The sequence below is a fragment of the Capra hircus genome, chromosome 19, assembly GCF_001704415.2.
Source record: "Capra hircus breed San Clemente chromosome 19, ASM170441v1, whole genome shotgun sequence".
Taxonomy (NCBI): Eukaryota; Metazoa; Chordata; class Mammalia; order Artiodactyla; family Bovidae; genus Capra; species Capra hircus.
The window spans coordinates 22,102,003-22,125,695 of record NC_030826.1 but is presented as its reverse complement, the minus strand read 5'-3'; the positions used below and the strand labels follow the sequence as shown (position 1 = coordinate 22,125,695).

Sequence of the window (23,693 nt, the reverse complement as noted above, 5' to 3'; positions counted from 1 at the left end):
TCCTCTGTCATCCCCTTCTCCTCCCACCTTCAATCATTCCCAGCTTCAGGGTCTTTTTAAATGAGTCATTTCTTTGCATCAGGTGGCCGAAGTATTGGACTTTTAGCCTCAGCATCAGTCCTTCCAGTGAATAGTCAGGACTGATTTCCTTTAGGATGGACTGGCTGGATCTCCTTGATGTCCAAGGAACTCTCAAGAGACCCAGAGTTGGCTCATCAACCCAGACCTGCCTCTCTCCAATGTCTCTAGGCAGCCAGCCAGCGCCAGCAGGAGATGGGCTGGTGGCTGAGCTTCTGGTCCTCAGCCATGGCTCTAGGTCGGCGTCTTACACAGTTTCCCCTTAGGCCCCTGACTGGTCATCCTGCCTCAGTCCTGGCACCCATGACAAATAAATGAGTCCCTTTAAGGACAGTCATGAGTCGCTGCCCCCACTCCAGCACCTTCAATGGCTCGCACTGCTCAAGTCTGGAGTCCATATCCTGGGATTCAAGATCCTCCACAATAGAGTCCAAGCCCAAACTCCAGTCCCTACAGGACTCATGTGCCCTGTGCTGGGCTCAGTAGCTCAGTCGTGTCTGATGCTCCGCCGCCCTTTGGACTGTAGCCTGCCAGGCTCCTCTATCCACGGGATTTTTCAGGCAAGAATACTGGAGTGGGTTGCCATTTCCTTCTCCATATGTCGCAACTAAAATGGGTACCAAGATGTGCACACACTGGGGGTGGGAGGGAGGCTCAGGAGGGAGGGGATATAGGTATACTTTGAGTGGATTCACGTTGCTGTACAGCAGAAACTAACAACACTATAAAGCAACTGCCCTCCAATTAAAAAATTAAATTAAAAAAAAGATTTGCACACACACATTTGCACACCTGCTCGTAAGATACACCCTCTCCCACCTCCACCTTGCTAGATCCTGCCCCTCCCAGACACCAGCTGACTCTTCCAGGAGCCCTTTCCTTTCTGAGCCTCTGAATGCCTCCAGCACACTGTTCCCAAACCTCAGGCATCCCCATGCCACCTGCCATCCATACTACTCTTTACTTATATTTCCCTTTAAGTCAACTCACTCTTTTACTTAAGTTTATTTTTAAAGCAAACTCCACCACAAAGAGAACACCATATCATTTGCTATAAATAGAAGGGAACTTTAAAACAAAAAGTCATGGTCTAATGCACACGAAGATAAATACCTAATCATTAAAATGTTTAAAGTGCTCATCTGCATAAAATACTTAATATTACTGTATGCGTGCGTGCTCAGTCATGACCCGACTCTTTTGCGACCCCATGGACTGTAGCCCGCAGGCTCCTCTGTCCATAGGATTTCCCCAGGCAAGAACACTGGAGTGGATTGCCATTTCCTTCTCCAGGAGATCTTCCAGACCCAGGGATCAAACCCACACCTCTTACATCTCCTGCATAGCTCTTGGTTTTCCTGGTCCTGTCTCTCAGTCATCTGGAGACTAGATGTCTAGCCCCTCTTCCAGTGCCTTCACGTGCAATAAAAAACATTTAACAAACAGAAAGTTCCAGTTTGTTCAGTTGTAGTAATGGGGCCCTTTTCTCCCCCTGGCTCTGGGCCCATCTGCTGCTCCTCCTCCATCCACCCCTAACCTCTGCCGGCCTACAAGATGGTCCGGAAAGCGTAGCAACTGTCAAGGGGGTGCAGGGGTGCTCCTCCCTTCCCTGATCCCTGCCCCCTCTCCCTGGGAAGCCACAGGCCTTAGAGTAACCCAGAGAAAAGCAAGTCAACCATTAACACTGCTCTCCCAGCACAGACACACCCTTCCCGGGAGTTAGCAAAGTTCTAGGAAAAGCCTTTCCTCCAGAAAAAATGAAATCTTCCCATCCCCTCATTGCCAAAGATCCCAAAACACCTACCAGGAACCGAGGGGTCTTGGCCTGGGCCTGGCCCTGCTGGCGTCTAGAAGGAGGCAGCTCCCCTCTCCGCCCCTCCATGCGTTGTCAGGGGCGACCCTGATGAAGATCTGAATCACTGGGACTTAAGTCAATAAGTGGCAGCCGGGGAAGGCCCAGCTGGAGCCAAACCGAGGCCTGGATTCTCTGGGTGGACCGACGCCCAGCTGAAGCCAATCCATGGGTGACCAAGTTCCTCCTAATGACATTTTCTAAAGCTGAACAGAGGAAGCTGGGGGGGCTACAGTGCATGGGGTGGCAAAAGAGTTGGGCACGACTTAGCAACTAAACAAGAAAGCTGAACAGATGAAGGACACTTTCTCTTAGAGGGAGGCCTCTCTTGGGAACGTTTGCATTCCTTTTATTTTTTAAAGTCTCGCCACTTTTACAAGTTTTAAGGACATTATTGTTTTCAAAAGGGCACATTTTACGGAAAGGTATTCAAACTATTCATTCCAGGCAGTGGTCATAGATGGGCGTCAGCATCTCATGACTTCCTGAAACTTCAGCTGCTGGGGGTGGGATATCCATCCAGGTGTAGCAGAGGGCCAGATAACGTGACCAATGACTGCAAAGCCACGGCCTCCCACGTGCAGCTCGAGGAGGGCAAAGGTCATGCAGGGAGGAGCTGACACCTGCCTGTAGGGCCAAGGAAGGTGACAAGGATCCCCTTGTTGACTTTTCAGAGTGCAAACAAGCTAATGACAGGAAGAAAGGTGGTGAGAAAGAAGGAAAACACCACATCTAGCAGCTAATCCCCCATGGGGAACAAAAGCAGGCGCTGCTAGGCGGGAGGGATGGACATCACCATGAAGATTCTCCAAATGCGTTCCAAGGAGTCCTAGTGGATGCCCTGTGTCTCTCCGGGGCTCTGTGCCTATCCGTGGAACGATGGGGAGGTGGATGAAGGGGGCACACTCCAACCTAGGCCAGAGCAACTCCGCTCTTGTCACGTTCCTATAACGGATTTTCAGGGAAGATAGCCTTTGAAGAAAAGATTCTGTAGCTAAAAACGTTGAGAAGTGCTAATGTGTGAGCCCGGTCGTATCACGCAGGAGAGTGCGATGCGAGTCTGAGTCTGTGGAAAGCAGCACTAAACACCCAGGTGTGCCGGAGACCAGCTGGCCCTTCATCCCGAGTGGAAGCTCTGACTTGAGGAGAAGCGACAGGGGAGTGGACCTCCTCCACCAGGGCCAGCCTGGCCGCTCTGCCCTCCTCCTGGCAGGACCACAGGCTGGAGACTGCAGGTGACGCCACAGTCAGGCTGAGTCACGGGTCCGGATAAGAGACTCAGACCTCCATAGCGATGGGAGCCAAGTGCAGACCCCAGAGCCAGGTGTGTGCCCACAGGGACCAGAGGTCAAAGAGAGCTGAAACGTGGTGTCAGGGGCTGGAGGCGACCTCTGGGACAGACACGTGGAGAGAGGTTGGTTCCCACGTGCTCTCAGAAGCCCGCTGCACAGAAAGGCCGGCTGAGTTTGCAAGTCCAGGATGGAACAGACCCCAGGAAGGGAACAGCCTGAGCGTACATCTCCACTTAGGAGTAAAAAGCGCAGATGGCACCCTAAAAGCTGCCTTCAGGTGGCTGTGTGCCCACGTGCCAAGGCCTCTACTGGTCTTCCACGGGACGTGTTACACATTCTGTCCTCCCAGCAGTCCTCTCTGCGAAGGACTCCTCCTCAGTGCCAAGGAAATCGTGCCCAGTCCTTCTGGGAGGGAGAAATGGTCCCTCCCTCCTCTTCCTCAGGGTGAAAGTGGGCTTGATGACTAGAACATTCCTACCCCCAGGGCACAGTCACAGGGTCAGGGCTGGCAGGTGACCTAGGCCCAGCCATACAGAGTCTTCCCTGAGCTCTCACCAGAGTTACTGAGAAATACTCTTTCCCTGTGAGAGCAAGCTGTGAGAATGATGCTGGCCTGGGATAGCCAATGCTATCTTGCAGCCACTTGGAAACATCCTGAGAATAAAGCCAAGCACAGCCGAGAGATGGAGGTAGATAATCCTGATGGTGTTAGCAACTGCTGGATCCAGCCATGCCTGAATCAGTCCTTTGATCCCCAACTTGCCAGGTCCACCAAGTCCCCTTTTCAGTGAAACTAGTCTGAGTTGGGTCTTTGCCATTTGCAATCAGGAATCCTGAGTAAGTCACTTACCCAGGAGCAGGAAGGAGCGAGAATGTACTGCATGTACTAAGCAAACACACTCAGCACCCATCATCACCTTGATGGATCCCACTAACTGACATCTGGACGCAGTTTATGGCAAACACACCTCCAATGGACAATAAGACACGGTGTCCACTCCTGCACAGATGCTTGCCACAACTTCCTGTGGCTCTCCATTCAGAACTGCTCAGTGACTCCCAATACCACCACCGCCCCCAGAGCTGGAATAGCACACGGTTTCATCCTATATGCCAGCTGCACATCGCCGGTAACGGCCGCCTGGAACACCATGCATGAAGGACTGCAAGGCTCTCTCTGGCCTCAGTGGGAAAGGGTGGTGATTGAATAGTGGTGTCTGGCATGACAGGAGGAACAGAGAGTATCAGTTCTTATGCCACGCATTTCCCTTGCCCCTCAGGAGCTGGCAGATGACCACCCAGGCAAGAAATTTCCTCCAAATCCAACTGCCTGGCAAAGCCCTCAGCATCTGGTCTCCTGCTCCTTATGGACCCCATGAACCGTGTAAATAATACAATTTTCCCCCTTTCTTTGATCGCTCATTAGCTCAGAGTTAAATCTGTGGTTCAACCATAGTAAACCATGCACAGCTCAATGGCCTGAATATATAGCCTAACTCTTGCCCCGGTTGTGACCTTCCAGTAAATTTAGGTTTCTCCTGACCTTATTTTTATGGGTTCCTATTAATTAATTACATGGGCTTCCCAGGTGACACAGTGGTAAAGAATCCTCCTGCCAATGCAGGAGATGTAAGAGACATGGGTATGATCCCTGGGTCGGGAAGATCCCCTGGAGGAGGGCATGGCAACCACTCCAGTATTCTTGCCTGGAGAATCCCATGGACAGAGGAGCCTGGTGGGGTTAGTTAGAATCCAGGGGCTCACAAAAGAGTCAGACACAACTTAGCAACTAAACAACAACAAAAACACATATACAAACAAATATAAAAAAATATCCACACATAGCTCTGGCATTAAGTATCTACTTTAGCTTTTTATTATAAATATACATTTCTCTAGTTTCTTATATATTCAAGGTATATAGAGAAATATATGTTTTTGTTAGAATCTCAATTCCTTTACAGAAAAAGATGGAGGCGTAAATGGACAGATGGATGGATGACAGACAGGAAAACCAGGAAGAATAAGCCACTGTCTGTGCCTGAGAGAAGTGAGAAGATCGTTCCACTCTGTGGTGAACAGAGTCCAGGATCTAAGATTGGAAGACAGGCTTTCAATCCCAGCTCTGACCAGCTGTGTGGCTGTGAGGGGGACAAGTTCCTCACACGTCCACTTCATCCCATGCCCGGCCAGCCTGAAGGTTTATCAGCTATTAAATGCATATAAAACAATCTGCCCTACTTCCCTCACTAGATTATAACAGAAATTAAATATGGAGGTTCATGACTGCTAATGAGAGGTAAGGCACCAGCCGTGTGCATGCCGCCAGCATCATTATCAGCATCGGAAACAACACGCCAGGCAGTCAGCGCACGGCCGTAAGTCAGAAGAGGGCCAGCCGCACAGCTCCTAGAAGTGCTGCAAGGAATTCAAAGAGAAATGAGCCGTTGGAACCCACATCTGCAGGCAGGATCCTTCCCTGCCTCCCACTCTGATGTCTGAGAGAGCTCCGGAGTAAAGGACTTCAATTCCCTGCTCCTCACAGCAAGAGAAAAAAGCCCCATCCAGGATCAACCCCCTTCTTAGCCCTGGAAATGGGCCGAGGCATGAAGGGCTCCCAGTGCCCCCCTCCCTCTTGCGACCACAGCATCCCTGGCACAAAGGGCAGACGGCATAGCACACATCACCTGCAGGCCTCCTGAAAGCAGTGAGCTGAGGCTGGAAGCCGTGGGGTTGGGGGCGTGATTGGCAGCTGACCCTCACACCTGCCTCCTGCTGGACCTCACCGTTTCCTGTCCCCTCCTGTCCCCAATCAGAGGCCCATTTATTTCACAATCACCAGGGTTTCCAGGCACCTGAATCAGCACCGCTGAGTTTCAAACAGCAGGTGAAAATGAGACAATGATAATAACTGGGTTCCTTTTCAACAAGCTTTTCAGCAGGGCGTGAGCTAGACCTTGCTTTTCTGGGGAAGTGGACAGAATTGACAAAGGCAGGAAGACTAATTCTAAATTCTGGAATGTTCCCTGCCTGGTGAAGAATTGAAAGTAAAGGCCCAGGGGGAGGGGAGGTGGACAGTTAGAGGGCTGTTGACAAATAAATTTGAATGACAAAATAAGGTCTCGGGCAGTTTAGGAGCAGCTCCATCCTCGGCAGGGTGTTCTCCAAAGTTGGGGTGGAGGGACCCTTGCCATAGGCCACTTGCATCCCATCAGATGCCCCTTCTTCCCCTGGCTTCACTGTGGACTCCAGAATCCCCGAGTTTACACAGGGATTGGTGACTTTTCCAGGGGTACACTCAGTCCAAGCTGGTATATTAGAGGTCCCTTCCTTGAGAATCAAGGAAAGTGGCTGAGAGACTGAAGTCTCAACTCAACTGCTCTCTGGAACAATAAGAGGCAAATGAATGGAGCTGATGGAGGGGTCATGCTCCCCAGGTGGAAATGCCCGGGAAAGAGAAAGCTGGTCTGCAGTGAGAGCCAGAGAGGAGAGCTGAAATAGCAGCTGAGCAAACACAAAGCAGAGAGAGGGCTTCTGGGCCTTCCTCTGATCCGTGTGCTCGATCCAGCCCTGCCCGGGGCCTGGGCTTCTGTGAGACATTCCAGTGTCCTGGCAACAAATGCCCATTTCCACTGTTTGCAGCGAGGCCAGCCCTAGTGAGCCACAAGTCCTATTTAGCCTGATTAATACAATGCCCATTTCCCTTCCCCCAGCTCGTTAAGCATGGAGATCTCAGCCACTCTCTGGGCTGATTAAGAACATACGAAAGTGTGGTCACTTGGTTATGTCTGACTCTGCCCCCCATGGGCTGTTGCGTGCCAGGAATTCTCTGTCATGGAATTCTCCAGGCAAGGATACGGGAGTAGGTTGCCATGCCCTCCTCCAGGGAAACTTCCAGACCAGAAATCAAACCCGGGTCTCCTGCATTGCGGGCAGATTCTTTACCATCTGAGCCAGCAGGGAAGCCCTTAAGACTACCTGCTGTTGCTGCTAAGTCGCTTCAGTCGTGTCAGGCTCTGTGAGACCCCATAGACGGCACCCCACCAGGCTCCCCCGTCCCTGGGATTCTCCAGGCAAGAGTACTGGAGTGGGGTGCCATTGCCTTCTCCATAAGACTACCTGGGGGGAGGGATGCAAATTAGTGGCCGATGAGAGAAGAGGTTGCAGTACCAGAGGGACTCAGGTCTGGCTCCATCTAGTGGGGTGACCTTGAACTATAACCTCCCTGATGGGCAGGTTCTTCTCACTCGGGCTGCCGCAGATGCCTCCTAAATCCACTTCTGGCCCTCTCCAATCTGTCTGCATCACATAGTCACAAAGAGCTCTTCGAAATGCCAGCCATTTGGAACCATTAGGGAAACCACCAGCTGAGTTTTCTAAAGGTGCCCTCAGCCCAAACTGGCATATTGAGGTCCCTTCTTTGAGAAGCTAGGAAATTGGCTAAGAGAGTGAAGTCTCAATTCAACTGCTCTCTGGAATAATAAGATGCAAATTTAGGAGTGCACGGAGGGGCCATTTTCCCCAGGTGGAAATGCCCAGGGAAGAGAAACCATCCATGGAAACCCCTCAGTGACTTTCTACTATTCTGATGATAAAACTGAAGACTGCCCACGCCAGCCCAGCCCACCCGAGGCCTCTGTAACACATTACACTCTTTCCCCTTGGGGTTGCAGACACCCTGATACTCCTCCCTGGAGAATGCTTCCCCTAATTCTGCCTCTCCCCAACCCCCTTTTACCCAATTACCTCTGTTTTGATTTTTTTTATTAACATCATTATTGCAATATTACTTATTTACTATAAACTTCACCCTATTAAAATGCACAATTCAGCAGTTTTAGAATATTCACAGTTATACAACCATTACCACCATCTCATTCTAGAACGTTTTCATTACTGCTGTGCCATCAGCAGTCTTTCCCCATCCCTCCCCCTCCTCAGCCCCGGGGCGCCACCAATCTACTGTCTCTATAGGCTTGCGTATTCTGGACATTTCATATAAACGGAATCACATAATATGTGGTCTTTTCTCTATTTCCTTATTTTGTGCTCTAATCTTTATTACTTCTTTCCTTCAGCTTGCTTTAGATTTAGTTTGCTCTTTTTTCCCCATAGTTTCTTAAAGTGGAAGAAGGCTATTGGTTTTAAGTCTTCATCTTTAAATATATATTTATATATTTATTTGGCTGTGCTGGGTCTTGGTTATGGCATGCGGGATCTAGATCCCTGACCAGGGATGGAACCCAGGCCCTCTGCTTTGGGAGCGCAGAGCCTTAGCCACTGGACTACCAGGGAAGTCCCTGTATAGGCATTTTAGACTCCATACAGGGACCTCTCACTCCCCAGATTCCCCCTCCACTAAATTACCCCCCATCACCCTGTCAGGGGTGACCCAGTTTACCACATGACACCCAAACCTGCCTCCCAGCCCTCAGGGTCCTTTTACAGGAAGCAAGAAGAGGTTCCCCTTGGTGGGGGAGCATCTCTTCCACCTGCTGGAAAATGGCTGTCATGAACTGATAACACTAAAACCAGATGCTATCCGGCCATGTGTGAGAAAGTCGCCACAAATGGAAACCCTGCTCCGTGTGGTGCCCTCATAAGGCTCTCAACCTGCAAAAATGACTTTAGCAGAGCCACCACGACATCCACAGTCACCTGCAGCTCTGGCCAAGCAAGATGCTCAAAGCAGCTAGTAACCTGCTCCGCAGAACTCTGCCAATGCAGAGATCACGTGGTCAAGAACTGCGTCCACTTTCTGCCATGCTCAAGTAGAAAGTGGAAGGTCCTACCAAGCCCAGGAAGTAGGAGAAAGGTCTTCGAGTCCAGGTTGGGGTCATCAGCCCCTAAGCAGTGACTTCTGCAAACGAGGAAAACAACCAGCAGGATTAGAACCGGCAGACAGAGGTCACCGCAGGAACATACTCTCAAGAGAAGCAAAGGAATGAACCCTGGGAAACCCGGACAGCAGCTCAGTGGCTGCTCTAAGATGTGGCCTGGGCTGATCTCCCACCATTTGGAGTTAGAATTTTGCATTCATCTCTGACCTTTTCTTGGCGAATCTAACTCATGGCACCGTCCCCTGATCAAACACCTGCCCAGACCCTGACCTTAACGAGGACAAGCGCCGACAATGCTTAGACCAGTTGAAATTGGGTCGTTCTCTGTCACTAATCCATGTGATTCGATGACATTAAAAAAAGAAACCAGAAGACAATTCATTTCTCTCTTACTTGTAAATGAGGCTCCACTTAAAGCAGAATAATTTCGAAGTCGAGCTTTCTTAGGCGAAGGGTCCCTGCGGGATGGTGCAAAAGAACTCGGGGTCTAGACCTTGTTTTCTGATTACAGTACCAAACACTCCCTCATCTAACCCCCCTCAACCCGCCCTCTACATCGAAGAGAAATACACTGGTTTCCAAAAATGAAGTTCGCAAAATAATAGACACTCCTACATTTCACCTACATTAAGCCAGCATTCTCTATTAACTTTCCACTGGGGACCAAGAGAAAATTGTTTCAAAACTGGGAACTAAATTTAAGGTTGTGGGGGGAAAAAAAAAAAACCACCTTCACCCAGCCCAAAGGTTTGAAGCAGATTTGCCTCACACTTTTAAAAGTTAGAGGTCAAGTGACTACTTGTTTGAGAGGGCACCTTGTCACGTTAGCCCAGGAATTATGGGTTCAAATGGGGTCATGGAAAAATTCAAGGATTGGGCTTCCTGGGTGGCTCAATATAAAGAATCCACCTGCCAGTGCAAGAGACACAGGTTTGATCCCTGGCCTGGGAAGATTCCATGTGCCTTGGAGCAGCTAAGCCTGGGCACCACAGAGCCTCGGAGCCACAACTACTGAGTGCATAGTAACTGCTGAAGCCCACACACCCTAGAGCCTTCTCTGCAACCAGAGAAGCCACCAGAATGAGAAGCCATGCACTGAAACTGGAGTAGCCCTTGCTCCCTGCAACTAGAGAGAAGCCCTCACAGCTACGCAGACCCAGACAGCCAATAAATAAATACATAAAATTCTTTAGAAAATTTAAGGGTTGGTTAAAGACAGCTTCTCCTCTGAGTTTTAGCAATAGGACAGACACGTTCCACCACATTTTTGGTGCTCTCTGTGGGGCACACGGCACAAAACAGGATTCTTGGATTGCAAGCAACAGAAACCAGGTGTGGCTGACTTAAGGAGAAAGGGATTTACTGACGGGATACCTCATAGCTGGGTAATAATGGGAAGGCTAAAGATCCTGACATGGAAGAGGACAAGAACCTTGGCTGCTATAGGGTCTGAGCCTCAAGGTCTAATCAGCTGCTTCCGTGAGAATAAGAGGCTCCAATATCCTTTCCCTTCCTGCTTCACTCTGCTTAGATTTCAGATCCCAGAAAGAATGATCCAGCAGAATAGCCCAGCTTGGGTCAACATCCCACCCCTTGACCTGGGTGATGGCTACCTAGCTGTGTTTGCTTTGTAAGAAACTAGACAAGCAATATATTTAGAGTTTATGCTGTTTTCTGAACAGAGCTTAAGATTTTTTTTTAATGTGGACCATTTTTAAAGTCTTTAGTGAACTTGTTACAATATTGTTTCTGTTTCATGTTTCGGTTTTTTGTCTGAGAGGCATGTTGGATTTCAGCTCCCCAACCAGGGATCGAACTAGCACCCTCTGCACTGGAAAGCGAAGTCTTAACTACTGGACCACCAGGGAAAGCCCCTGTATGGATCTTACACCTCAATAAGGCACAAAGTTACACCTAACCAGCAATTCCACCCCAATACAAGTAAAACATGGAAGAGAAATAATACATAAAATTGAAAACATAAATCAGCAAGAATACTTATGGCCAGTCCATTTATAATAGCCTAAAACTAAAAACAGTCCAAGGCTTTATGAACAGGTAAATGGATAAGCAAATAGTGCATATTCAGATAGTGGAGTACTGCTTAGTGATAAAAAGGAAGCAACTGAAAAAAAAAAAAGAGAAGCAACTACTGATACACACAAGAGCCAACTCATTGGAAAAGCCCCTGATGCTGGGAAAGATGGAAGGCAAAAAGAGAAGGGGGAAACAGAGGATGAGATGGTTAGATAGCATCACTGACTCAATGAACATGAATATGAGCAAAATCTGGGAGATAGTGGAAGGTAGAGGAGCCTGGTGGGCTGCGGTCCATGGGATCAGAGTCAGACATGACTTAGCAACTGAACAACAATCGATACACACACAACAACAGGGAAGAATCCTAAAACATTATGTCAAGTCAGAGTGAAGGAAGCCTTTGACAAGAGTACATACATGTGATTCCATTTATATGAAGTTCTGCTGCTGCTGCTGCTAAGTCGCTTCAGTCGCATCTGACTCTGTGTGACCCCAGAGACGGCAGCCCACCAGGCTCCCCTGTCCCTGGGATTCTCCAGGCAAGAACACTGGAGCAGGTTGCCATTTCCTTCTCCAATGCGTGAAAGTGAAGTCGCTCAGTCGTGTCCGACTCTTAGCAACCTCATGGACTGCAGCCTACCAGGCTCCTCCATCCGTGGGATTTTCCAGGCAACAGATATGAAGTGCTAGCATGGGCAAAACTGATCTGGCAAAAAAATTAGAATGGTTGATTATAAGGAAGCTGGGAAAGGATTGCCTGGGAAGAGGCACGAGGGAACTTTCTAGGGTGATGGTCATGTTCTCTGTCTCGAAAGGGGTCTGGGTTGCATGGGGATATGCTTTTATCTGAGCTCTTCTGATAAAACACATAAGATTTGTGTATTTCATTGTTATGCACATTTTACCACCAAAGAAAAGAAACATAAACAAATACTGAAATCCAGTTAATGATAAGCTTGCTGAAGTATTTGACAGTTTTATCCATCAAAAGATGCTATTAAGATGGTGACTAAGCCACCCACACACCAAGACAAGTATTTGCACCACATAATAAACAAAGGATTAGTATCAGAATTGACAATAGCCTAATAGGAAAAAAATGGGTAAAGAAAAGTATGGGTGTGTAAATGAGGCAACACGTAGCCCATAAACACATTCCATCTGAGCAGTAATCATCAAAATAACAATTTAAACTGCAGTGAGATACTGGCTCCCTCTTAACAGAGTGGCAAGAGCTAAGAGTGTGGATGATACTAAATACGATGAGGATGTAGAGCAACATGCCCTCTGGTCCAGGGCTGGAGAGAGAAGCAAGAAAGGAGAAGATAACATACAGCCTACGACCTTGTGATTCTGCTCTATACATCCTAGAGAAACACACTGAAAAGAATCGTGCTAACAGCAAGGAAAAGTGGAGACAACGCAAATGTCCATCAATAAGTGGAGGGGGATAAAAACTGGATCACTTTACAGCAGCAGTTAAAAGAAAAGAAAAAGGAATGAACCGTAACTGCTCATAACAGCATGAACCTCAAGAACACACACACGGATCAATTAAAAAATGGAATGCAGCATGATTCCATTTATAAAAGGTGAAAAGCATACAAACTTTGGAAACATACTGTTTAAAGACATAAACCTACATGGGAAAGCAATAGAGAATAGCAAGCTAATAATGATAAGAGAGAATTCAGGTTAGTGTATCCCCTGGGGATGAGGAGAGCGGAGGTCACATGTGAAGAAAGTCATAAAAGCAATTTCCAAAGGGCTGTTGATACTGTTTCTTCCATTAGCTGGGCACATGCCTGCTTTATTGTTGTTGTTGACTCCTTGTGACCCCATGGACTGCAGTCCACCAGGCTCCTCTGTCCATGGGATTTGCCAGGCTAGAATACTGGAGTGAGTTGCCATTTCCTTCTCCAGGAGATCTTCCTGACCCAGGGATCAAACTCACGGCTCACGAATTGGCAGGCAGACTCTTTACCACTGAGCCACCTGGAAAGCCGCCTGCTTTATTATTCTTTAAACTGTACATATATGTTTTATATGCATATAGATCTATTTCACAACGGTTTTTCAATCAAATATTTTCTTATAGTCCAATAATTTCCAGTTAAAGACTGGGGTGGGGGGGAATGATCATATTTCCCTAGCAACAAGAAACATACAACTCCTAGGAACAAACTTAACAAGAAATGTTCACAACCCTCATAAAAAAATCTATAAAACTTTAGTGAGTGCTATAAAAAAAGAGAGAAGGACAGGAAGACATCAATCAATATGGGACAGACTGTATTTCTAGAGAGGAAAACTATCATTATTATTTCATAAATTTAATATCATTCTAAATTAGATTCTAATGGTATGTGCAGAAGAGCAATAAAATGATTATAAATTTCATAGAAAAGAATGAATAAATGTGCAAATATAATCAAGGAAACATTGAGAAAGAATCTGCACTACCAGGGGCTAACTATGTAAAGTCATAATTTGAAAAATGTGATAGTGGGACTTCCCTGGTGGTGCAGTGGTTAGCACTCTGAGTTTCCAATGCAAGGGGTGCAAGTTCAATTCTTGGTCTGGCAACTAAGATCCTACATGCCATGAGGCACATCCCACACCCCCCCTCAAAAAAAAAACCCATGATAGTGGAAGAAAAAGAGGTCAGTTAATGAAAAAAGAGAAAACCTAGTTCATATTTTGTGCACAATAATAAAGCTAACATTTAGAGTCAGTTGGGGGAAAGAGGAAGGAAATCTAGCAACCAAGACCAAAGTCTATTAACCTAGTAACACAGGTTATTGGACCTGGGAGGCTAAGGGGAAAGAGGGGAGGGAGACTCTCATGTTTGCCTTTTTGAATTTTGAATAACATGGTTATAATGTGCAGCTGACCTTGAATATAGTGGAGGGTGGTGTCAGGGGCATCAACCCCTATGCTTTTGAAAATTGCCATATAACTTTACAGTCAGCTCTTGATATCCATGGTTCTGCATCCACAGATTGAACCAACCATGGGTTATGTAGTATGATAGTACTTCTTTAGTGAAAAAAAATCCATGAATAAGTAGACCCACGGAGTTCAAACACATGTTCAAGGGTCAACTGAATAGTCCAAAGAAATAAAAAAAAATTTTTTTAGCAGTGTCACACAGCATGTGGGATCTTAGTTCCCTGACTAGAGATTGAACCCATGCCCTCTGCATTGAAAGCATGGAGTCTTAACCACTGGACCACCAAGGAAGTCCCTTAAGTTTAAATTTCAAATGCAAGTGGTAGGAAAAGCAACTGAACCAAAAGAACTGGTGCACAATTTGAGAAGAAATAAAATCAGGCTTTTATACCTAAACCAAAATAAATTTTGGTAGAATTAGAGTTGAACGTAAAAGAGAGAGCTAAATGGAAAAGCTGACATTATATAAAGAACTAGAAGAAAATATAGGTGAATATTTATCTGAGCTTGGGGTGGGGGAGACATTTCAAATCCAAACGCAAGGGAAGAAATCATAAAAGGACTAACCACGTGCATCAATCTGCTGGGGCTATGAAAACAAAATATCATAAACGGGGCAGCTTACAGAACAGACCTTTATTTCTCACAGTTCAAGGTCAAGGTGCCAGGCAATTCAGTTTCTGGTGAGGGTTCTCTTCCTGGCCTAGAGACAGCTGCCTTCCTGCTATGTGTCCACGTGGCCTTTCCTCAGGACATGTGTCAGGACAGAGAGAGAAAGAGAGAGCTCTCGGCCATCTCTTCTTATGAGGGCACTAATTCCATCATGAGGGCCCCACCCTCATGGCCTTATCTAACCCTAAATACCTCGCAAACACCCCATCCCCTATACTATCACATTGGAATTAGGGCCTCAACATATGCATTTCAGAAGAACACATTCAGTCCACAATACCACATAAACATCAGAAACTTATCTATGTTTAATAGTAACAATAGAAAAACAAACACTGGATTGAGAAGAAAATGTGTTACATAGATGACAGTCACTATTCATATGGGTAAGTGTTAAATAAAATATAGGTTAGAAAATCATTGATACAGAATGATCTCAATTTTTAAACATTTAACATGTTTATCTCTCAAGGCTGGGAATCACAGATGTTCATATTCTTCTTTGTACTTTTGTATGTTTTCTAGATTTTCTATAATGAATATGAATTCCTTCTAAGACTCAACAAAATGCCTGTTGTTTTTAAAGTGTCACAACGTGGTCAAGCAGTATCTGAGACAGAGGGTCTAGTTCTGCAAAATGTTAGGAGGATGGTTGGTGAGCCAGGTGTCCTGCACATCCTAGAGTGTGATCACCAGGAACCCCAAACAGAGGCAAGTCCTTCTCCCCAGAGGAGGCAGGCATGATGAGAATCTTGCACCAGTGAAAATTCTGCCCCGTGGAAAGTGGTTGAAGCTCCAATACTTTGGTTACCTGATGCGAAGAGCCGACTCATTGGAAAAGACCCTGATGCAGGGAAAGATTGAGGGCAAAAGGGGAAGGGGGCGACAGAAGACGAGATGGTTGGATGGCATCACTGACTCAATGAACGTGAGTTTGACTAAGCTCTGGGAGATGGTGAAGGACAGGGAAGCCTCGTGCGCTGCAGTCCATGGGGTTCCAAAGAGTCAGACACAACTTAGCAACTGAACAGCAATGGAAAAGGGAAGATTTATTTGAGATGGCTCCAAAGAGACAGACCCAGACCCAGAATGACAAAGAGGCAGATCTCAACTCAAAAGAGGGAAGAATTTCTCTCTCTTTGAGCTGCCACAAAATGCAAAACACTGAACAGTGAACTTTGTGTCACGGTCCACCCAGGACTCAGGGATGAATGAAGACTTCTTAGATCAGGAGGAGGGGGTAAATTAGACATTAATTTTTAATCATATAGTTACTTTTCCTTTAAAAATTTTAAAATAGATTGTATACTTAAAATGAATGACTTCAGATATATAAATTATACATCAATGAAATTATTTTTAAAAGTTTAAATTTCACAGAGAAGGTGATATTTCTCTTTGATCACCCCCCCCCAACACATACACATATACACACACACACACACACATACACACCCCAAATGCTGGTGCCCTTCCCTGTGGATAATAGCTATTGTAAGTTTGGAGTGCCTTTTTCTAGACCTTTTAATATGCTTTTACATGTAGGTATATGTTATATATATTTACTTGTGATACTTGTGTGTGCTCAGTCAAGTTTGACCCTTTGTGACCCCATGGACTATAGAGCCCACCAGGCTTCTCGGTCCATGGAATTTTCCAGGCAAGAATACCGGAGTGGGTTGCCATTTCCTCCTCCAGCGGGATCTTCCCGACCCAGGGATGGAACTCATGTCTCTGTGTCTCCAGATTGTTTACCTGCTGTGCCATCACGATTTGTATTCATAGAAAGTACAGCCGACTATGTGAAAACATTTCTATAAGAGGCATCACAATGTGCTTATCACTTTGAAATTCACTTTCTTCACCTTATAATCTTAGAGATTCATCATTATTGTTATAGGAAGACCCCACTAATTCTTTCTCAAAGCTGCATAAGACTCCCAGATGTGAAAATGTGAGCGGATGTAGCTGAAGCTATTCCACCACCAGCAAACGTTCAAACGCATACAGTTTTTCACCTCAGACTGCAAACCGCCACCAAGGCCATCCTAGAACTTTCCACCTGTGCACACACACCAGGCTTCCTTTAGGGCAGATCCTGAGAAGGAAAATCCCTGTGATGTAGGGCAGATGCTGTTTCACTCTAGCAGGGCCTGCCTAATTGCTGCCCAAGCCTTAGATCCCAAGGTTTTAAAAACCGGATCCCCGTGAAATGTCCTGTCAGTTTCAGCTCAGTGTTTCAGCCTACCTGGCACATTCTGCACTTGATTTTGCTCCACTGATCTTTAACTATTCAAATCACCATCCAGCCATGAGATGGGCTGCCACGGTCATTGACAGCACAGAAGCCAAAGGCCACCTTCCTGGCTTCTCGTGGAGAGGACTCTCAAACGGGGAAGAGGCCCTTCCAAGCTTCTGTGAATCAAAGGATGCTCTACCAGTAAATGAAAGTGGATGAGGGCTGAGCAAGAAGAAACTGTACAAACCCTGGTATCAACTCAGCCACTTGGATGTTGTTGTTTGGTCACTAAGTCGTGTCTGACTCTTTGCGATTTCATGGACTGCAGTACACCAGCCTTCCTTGTTCTTCACTATTCTCCCAGAGTTTGCTCAAACTTATGTCCATTCAGTCAGTGATGTTATCCAACCATCTCATCCTCTGTTGCTCTCTTCCCCTTCTTCTTGGATGGGCCAAGCCCAAAGATGAAAATGCGTCAAGATGTTTAAAAAAAAAAGTATCAACACATAAATTAGGTGTGAGTGCAGCTGAGTGAGTCAGGCAGGAGTGAGTCAGGCAGGCATGGGTATTGACAGTTGTTCACCCTCCTCACCAGGCAAGCCAACCACCAACTCCGTGATGACCCCCACCACGGTCACCACAACACCTGACTGATTCATTGTCCACGATAGACGAAGTGCTTTTACATAAGGTCCTACCTCCGTGACTGCGGTCTTACATAAGGTGCTCCAGTATTTTTAGCAGCATATAACTGCCATGCGGAAGGAGGAGCTCATTGCCCAGTGAATGCCGCTCACTTTCCAGGCTGGCGCAGTCCTTGAAATGCTGATGTTCTGCAAGCAGCGCATGGCTGTTGGAGCAGTGAGGATGTCCGTGCAGAGGACTGCAGCACCAGCCAGATTCTTCTCTTTCTCCAGGCCAAACAACAGACCCTGGCCAGCAGGGGATTCACTTCACTTCCCTTACTGCCAGGCCACTTCATGAACTTGGCAAGAACTCAGCGAGCCACCTCCTAGCTTAGCAAGCTCTCCCCAAACCCAGTGAAAGAGAGGGGGACAGGAGAAAGCCAGAGGGGCCCCTGGTCCTGCTCCCACATCCCCAGAACCTGGGTGCCCATCCTCGTATCACCTCCCACCTCTCAAAAGAAACCCAAGATTCCAGGTCCAGTGTCAAGGGTGTGGCCCCTAGGAGGGACTGGAGGGTCAGTATTCCTGTCTTGGGTTGAGGGTCACTGCTGCCTTTTTCTGTTTTGGTAAATTTTATTAAAGTATCATAGACACACGCAAACACACAAGTACACACAACAAATTGGTGAATCTCGAAAAGATGAACAGTATGTGACCAACACCCAGACACAGAAGCAGCACATCACCAGCCTCTAACCCTTCCTGTGCCCCTGGGAACTACCAGCCTGACTTCCAAACCTTATAGCCACCCTGCCTTCTTTGCACATGGGGTAAATGGGATCCTACCTACGGGCTGTGCTCTTTTTCTGTTTGGGGTCTTTGCTCAACAGTGTCTGCGTGACTCTTCCGTGTTGTTTTGTGTGGCTGCAGACTGTTCTGTGGTACAGCGTTCTATCGTCTATTCAGTGTTCTATTTGTCCACGCTACTGCCTATGGACACCGGGTGATTGCCAGTTTTGTGGCAATTACAAATAGAGCTGCTGTGAACGTTCTAGAACATGACTTTTCACTGCAGCCTTCTGCCTCTCACGAGACCTAAGAAGTTGAAAACGACTGCTTTAAATCAAATCTTGAGAAAGCCAACGTGCTCTGCCTCTCCAATTCACCCTTTCCTTCTTTAAACGCAGTCTGTCTGCCATCAATGTGGCACCAAGTGAAGAGGTTTGGCCACAGGTGTCAGACTTCCTAGTACTAAAGCCCAGCTCTGTCACCTACTTGCTGTGCTTCCTTGGGCAAGCACTTAACCTCCCTGTGCATTTTTCTTACCTGTACAATGGGGGAAACAATAGTACTTCTACCTTTATTTGGTTGAAGATCAAATAAAGAAACAAGGTCTGCACAAAATAAGTGCCCATCAAAGGTAATAGCTATGATTACAGTCAAAGGTACCCTGTCTTTCTTGGCACCCCAAGGTACCCTAATCTGGGTGACCCCCTGCCAGGATAGCTGAGGAGCTCTTACATAAGAGGAGACACTAACTGAAGACAAACAGTCTCACCACTTCCAACTGGAATGGAGTTGTACCAAAAGCCCTCACTAATCCCCTGGCGGTAGAGGGGTTAGGACTCTAAATTCCCCATGCAGGGGGCATGAGTTCTATCCCTGGTCAGGGAACTAAGATCCTGCATGCTGCGTGAGGCACAATTAAAAAAAAAAAACCAAAAACTGCTCTAATAAGCCCTCCCGACACCAGACCATGCTGTTTCCCTCTGCCTCTCCAGCCATCAAGGATGCGTGCAGGCCACAGTCACTGTCCTTTTACCCACAAGGCACTAAATTTCATTCAAACTGTGACCTAAACCAGAGGCACCATCCGGGGGTCACTCTTAATGGTGTGTCAAGCAGCCTGGTGACAAGGTGCTGGGCCATTAAAGGTGCCCAGAAATCACTGTTTGAAAAAAAAAAAAAATGTTCTAAATGTCCACGCAAAAGGAGAGTCAAGTGGAATATTTCATAATTTTAGATGACAACGATGGAAAAAGCCCCTAGAAGCATACGGCACAGAGACCTAGGAGCAAGAGACTCGGGGTCTCCCATTACTGGTTGCCATGGCAACTGTATTCACATCAGGAACTCATTTTCATATGACAGTGACCTGTGGAGGAAAGGGAAGGACAGCTCCTAAGGAAACTTTGTTGAAGGTGGTTCTGTTGGGGGTGGGGTTGATTTCTGTTTACCGAATAAAAAAAGCACTTAAAGGCGTCCAAAGGAACAGAAATGACCTGAGGGCTCCTTGGGGTTCTGTGTTCCACAACTCTTACCTGAGACACACAGACAAGACACACATTCACAAACATATACACAGTCTGTTTCAAAGGCCTCTGGGGGCAGTTGTCACAGCCTCCTTTAGGCACTGGTCCCACCATTAGGCATCTGTTCTATTACAAAGTCCTTTCCTGGGGTCCAGCAAAGTCCCAAGCAACCAGCTAACCACACCATCAGGATGTCCTGGGCCAGGTGCTCCCTGGCCTGAAGCGTATGCTTTCCTAGATAAATAGCAAACCCCAGTATCAAACAGTCTTGCAAGTCAGACTTGAGTTCTAACCTCTGTTCTGCCTACCCTCAAGTGTGTGGCTTGGGCCAGTCCCTGGACCTCACTGGGTTTGCGTCCTCATGGGCAGAATGAAAACCAGAATCCTAGCGCCTATACCTCTGGGGGTTGCACAGATTACACACTCGAGGAATCTCTTGGAAAGATCAGCACACGTCTGGTATATACTGACCACTCAACAAACAGCTGCTATGAATAAGCACTGGAAAAGCATCTCCTACACCCATGATACAACTGGAGGCTAATAGCAGAAAACAAAGTGTTAAATGGGGTGGCACAAACTGTAATGAATCCATCTGCAAGACCAGCGAGAATGCAGGCCAGTGGGAATCCAGGAGACTCGAACAGTCCAGGAGAGAGGTGGGATATGAATCAGTGGCTCAGTGGTAAAGAATCCACCTGCAATGCAGGAGACTCGGGTTCCATCCCTGGAGAAAGAAATGACAACCTACTCCAGTATTCTTACCTGGAAAATCCCATGGACAAAGGAGCCTGGCGGCTACAGTCCTTGGGGTCGCAAAGAAGTTGGACACAATATAGCGAGTAAACAACAACTGAAGGATGGCCGGAGATGTCCTTGGAGATTAAGGGGAGGAATTCGTTTATTGAGTCAACTGGGTACACGGTCCTGGGGATCCTGGAGGAAGGCAACAGGCTTCAGGGACACAAAGGGACCTGTGATCAGCAGACAGACAGCTGGGGTCTCGTGGGCATGGTGGAGTGGGAAGGCCAGGAGAGGAGACCCCGGTGGGGTTGAGAGAGGCAAAGCTTTCCCAGGAAAACAGCTTCTGAGCTGCGTCCTCCAGACTAAGGCGGAGAGGGCTGACCATGGTAGGGAGGGAAGCAGTCTGGGGACTGGAAATTGGTTTGCGGCGGTGAAGCCACATGACTGGGAACCACAGGAGGTGAAAGAGCTGATCTCTGTGCAAGAGGAGGCCGGAAACCTCTGAAGATTTCCCAGGGGAGAATGAAGGCAGGGTAAGGCAGCAGTCATCCAGGAGGAATCAGGCTACAGGTGACATGCCAGATGGACTGTGGGAGGTGGAAAGGATTCTGGCATCAGATCAGCCAAAGGGGCCTCTGAACTCTGGCCTGAGACTTTCGAGGCCTGGAGCAGAAGCCTGGGTACAAAAGGGCAGGAGAGGCAAGGCACTTCAGGGAAAAGAGGGTATGACAGAGGGTCAGGAAACCCACTGCTGGGGAGTCAGGAGGACACGGTGATCTTCAGGTGTCATTGGGCATTCCAGGAGCTAGGCCAAGGACTAGAATCTGGGGGTGAGGGGAATTCCCTGACAGCTTCCAAAGCGAGTTCTCTGAGAAGATAAACATGGGCCTCTCAAAACATCCCAGCAAAGAGGGAAGGGGCCTCAGAAGAGGAGAAGGAATGATGGAGAAAGAAGAACAAAACCAGGAGAGAAATGACAGCAGAGAAGGCTGCAGACAGGGCACGTGCGCACAGCAACCCACCTCCCGGGCAGAAGCAATGGCAGCGGGATCAGGCCAAGAGGGAAGAAGAAATCAGTGTTTGGAAACAAGCTGGCTTCCAAGGAAGCAGCTTTAGCAACGTGGTGGGGCCAGCAGCTGGGCAGCAGGATTAAGAGGGGAGGCGTAGCGCCAAGAGGCAGGCAGCAGGTACAGAGCGCTTGTCGGGAAAATGCGGCAGTGAGAGAAAGAGAAACCAAGCTTATGGCTCTGGTGCTTCTGTTCCCTCCCTCCCCCCACAAGAGATGGGAGGCCAAGTGGGTGTCAGAAGCAGGAGGATGGAGGGGCACGTGCAGACAGCCACAGTCTCTCCAGGTGTGTTGAGGGGCGGGCACGTTGAGAGGCAGAGACTGGACTGCAGCCCTGGCCCCCCCAAAGCTCCTACCAGGGCGTCCAGGGACACTCTGAAGTCCCAGACCTCCAAACGCCGGGGATCGAGGGTTCCCCCAGACCCGCTCACCCCCTGGGCCCCTGAACTCACAAAGGAGGCATTTCCACCTCACACCTCTCCCCAGGGCCACCTCCAGGGGTGTGGGTGTCACAGACAGGCACACGCGGGATAATCAGGTTCTCAGCCTTCTGAGCAGTAGGCAGGGGACAAAATTCCAGACTTCCCAGCAGAGCCCTGGCTGCAGCCCACGAAAGGGGGCTTCTACCTCACAGCACAGGTGTCACAGGGCATCCCTGTGAGTACAGAGCCTTCATCCTGAAGGCAGGGAGGCCCCCCGGATGGATTTCTACACTTCCTTCAAACCTTAACCCTGAGAAAATCAGAGGTGGGCCCGACTGCTGGGAGCAGGGTTTTGGGGAGACCGGAAAAAAACCCTGGACAGGATTTTCAGGGTGAAAGGTGCGCAGGGTGAGAAATCTTGTCTGGCCAGTGACAGCTACCTCCATCCCGCCCTCCTGGGCACCAAATGCCATCAGATTCTCACTCCTGACCACCTAACCGAGGGTGAAAGTGCCAATGGTCAGGGCCCAGGCCCACCCAGGTGCCCACGCCCATCATCGGGAGCGTGGGACCCTCACCAAAGGCGAGGCCGAGCGCAGACGGGTGGTGCGCGTCGTCCCCGCTAGGTCGGGAGGTGCCGGCGACCCCGGGGCCCCTCCCGCCCACGTGCGCGTCCCGCAGGCGCTCGGTAAACACGGCACTTGTTGACTCGCCCGGAGCGCTAGCCCCAGCGCCGCCTGCCGTCGGCCGCCGCCTTCGACCGCCCTCTCGCTCGCTCCCCGGAGCTCGGCCGCCCCGCCCCGCCCGGCGCCCCCACCCACCCACTAGCGCGGGCGCCGACGGGACCCCCGAGGGCCCCAGGCAGGCTGTGGCCAGGTCGCCGAGCACCAGGCGCTCCGGGGACCGGGCCGGGCCCAGGCACTGACCCGGGCCGCTCGAGACCAGCCCTGGGCTCCCGGCCAGGCAGGCGGGAGGGAGGGTGGGAAGGAGCGCGGCTCGGGCCCTGCACGCGCCCCTGGCCCGCGCGCCACAGCTCCCGGCGCCCGCCTGCCGCTCCGGGGCCGCCCCGCGCGCCCCCGTGGTCCCCCGCGGTCCCCGCCACCGAGACACACAGACGCCCCGGCGCTCCCAGACCGGGCCCCGAAAGAGGGGCGGCCCCCCGGGAGCCAGACTTACCGGGGTCCGGCCGGCCTCCGGCGCGCTCCCCGGCTGCCCTCTGGCGGCGGCCGCGGGAACCCGGCCCCCGGCCCGCCCCACCCCGCCCCGGCCGGGCCGGGACCCGAGGCCGCGGGCGGGAGGACCCGCCTGAGATCACCGCTTAGGCCAGGGCCCCTCCGGATGGCTGTGCTCGCCGTGGAACCCATCTCGACGGCCCTTTGCTGTTTCTGAGTAACAAACATCATTGTCTGTTTCCTAAGCAGCTCCAAGTCCCCAAACCCCCGCAAAGATCCATTCTAACCACGAGGCAAAAGGAAGGCAGGTATGACCTCTGGGGCCTGAAACAGCACCCGACACCTGCTGTGGCTCATCGTGTATCTGTTGAATGAATGAACGCTCC

At 49.0% G+C, this 23,693-nt stretch overlaps 1 protein-coding gene across 2 annotated transcripts in view; it reads right to left on the bottom strand.

Moving 5' to 3' along the window:
- The window catches only part of RPH3AL (rabphilin 3A-like (without C2 domains)), a 138,049-nt gene extending 114,682 nt beyond the window's left edge, over positions 1-23,367 (bottom strand). The window contains exon 1 of one of the 2 annotated variants that reach the window (XM_018064379.1): positions 23,312-23,367. The gene's annotated coding sequence lies outside the window, so the exon portion shown is untranslated. Of the gene's footprint in view, positions 1-1,882; positions 2,020-23,311 lie in introns of those variants that run through there. The other variant, XM_018064378.1, reaches the window with a different exon arrangement.